Source organism: Cyprinodon variegatus, unplaced genomic scaffold (genome assembly GCF_000732505.1).
Source record: "Cyprinodon variegatus isolate N-32 unplaced genomic scaffold, C_variegatus-1.0 Scaffold370, whole genome shotgun sequence".
NCBI classification, from domain to species: Eukaryota; Metazoa; Chordata; class Actinopteri; order Cyprinodontiformes; family Cyprinodontidae; genus Cyprinodon; species Cyprinodon variegatus.
Genome location: NW_015150823.1, coordinates 446,083 through 448,074, shown reverse-complemented (window position 1 = coordinate 448,074; position 1,992 = coordinate 446,083).

Sequence of the window (1,992 nt, the reverse complement as noted above, 5' to 3'; positions counted from 1 at the left end):
GGCAGTCTGTTTTAAATATCTGATCTATACTATTTACATGTTGGTTCACCCTGCATGTCAAAACACTGGTTTGGTTTAAATGATTGTATGTTTAGTATAGTTGTCCAGCTCTGTCCCAGTTTGAAGCCATTGCAGGTCTCTTTATAAAGAGCTTCATACATCTTCTAAAGAATGTATGAAGCTAAAGAAAAAAAAAACAAAAACACACAGCATGATGATGCCAGCACCAGGAGCCAGTTTGGTGACAGAGTTCAGTTCAGGATGATGGGTCACTGGCACCTTCTTCTACTTGTTTGCTGCGTCCCTTCAATGTGATAAAGTGAACCATTCAGCCTCTCTCCCTATGGAGAAAGTCTGCTTTGTGCTCTGCAGGAATGATCACTATGTTCTATTCAATTCCGTTTATTTATATAGCGCCAAATTCACAACACAAGTCATCTCAAGGCACTTTACAGTTCAAATGTTGGGAACTTTCAAAGCACTCTTTATGTTGTACTTCATTTTTTTTCAACAGCTATGTAAGCGTTCCCCCAATAATACATCTTTCAGCAATAAATGACTTTTCCAGCAGTGATAATATCAGTTTCCACATTAACTGTGTGTAAAATGAAGCACCAAATTAGCCCTCAATAAACAGCACTAACTTCAGATATATTTAATATAACAGGAACTAATTAATCCTTACCTGCTTTATAAGATCAACAAATATGTCCAAATGTAGAGCTGTTGCTAAACTTAAACCACCGTGTCTGTCATTGAGACAGAAACCAGGCAGGTCGTTATGTTTAGCTAACTAATAAACGATCTATACACGGAGACTCTCACTCTGCAAGATTTAACGAATCTCAAACAGAGACTGAAAAGGATGAATTTTGTCCCCTTACATTGGTTTAAAAAAACACATTTAGTATGATGTTTTTGCTCTAAAACCAGATTATTGAATGATAAGGACCGAGACTATGAGTATTTACCAACTGGATTGGTAAACACTGGATTTCTTTCTACGAAGTAATGAGTGTTTAAAATATGCGATCTTTCCCAACAATTTTCTTCTTTACTATTTATTTGTGGTGAGTACGTATAAAAAGCTGCATCTATCCCCACCTAGCGACGGGTTATGTTACTCCATGTAATAAAGTATCTGGTGTAAGTATTCTTATATTGCAATCACTAAACCTTATTCAGCGGTTCGTATTATCTATTGTATGTAAATATAATTTTATAATCATATGTAGCATAGTATTATAAAAAACAAACAAACAATAAATCAAATAATATGCCTTTTGCAGTATACAATATGAGCACAAGGGGGCGGAATAACGTCAGAAAAACCACATAGAGAAGAAAATATCGAGCGTTTAAATGCTCTTTGTTTTGTGGCTACCTCGTTTGCTATTTTTTCATTTATGAGAACATGTATGACAGGTACGTTTCTTCACTCCAGAGCGTATTTGGTCCGTTGATGAACAGATCGATCATACATTTCAGGACATCTATAAATAATTATTTCTTTCTAGCTGTTAGCCTGATGCAGCTTTAGCTACCTTCTTCCTCCAGCAACGATGATTCCTCTTTGTGTTTTAACCGAATGTGTTATTTTTCTAATCTAATGTGTAATCAGTGATTTTTAGCAGTAGTGTATGTTACATTAATAAGTCAACAGTTAATATGGAGGAAAAGCCGTTTACAGCACTGACGGTTCCCACGGATTATTTCCAGCAGTGGTGAGTTGATGTGTGACTGGAGGACTTCATCTCATCTCCATTATCATGCATGATGGAGGCTGATCAGACTTTACATCCACTCTCCTTATTGCTCTGCATACCTGGACTTGATCAAAATGATAGATTTAGAAATGTCTTGTTAAAATGTGGTTTTTAGATGTGTGTTTTGTGACTGTGTGCATCAGGGACATTCAAAGACGACAAAATGAATTTTAAAGTGGCATGTTTACAAGAATAAACGCGCAAATTTTATAACAGGGGTGGAAAG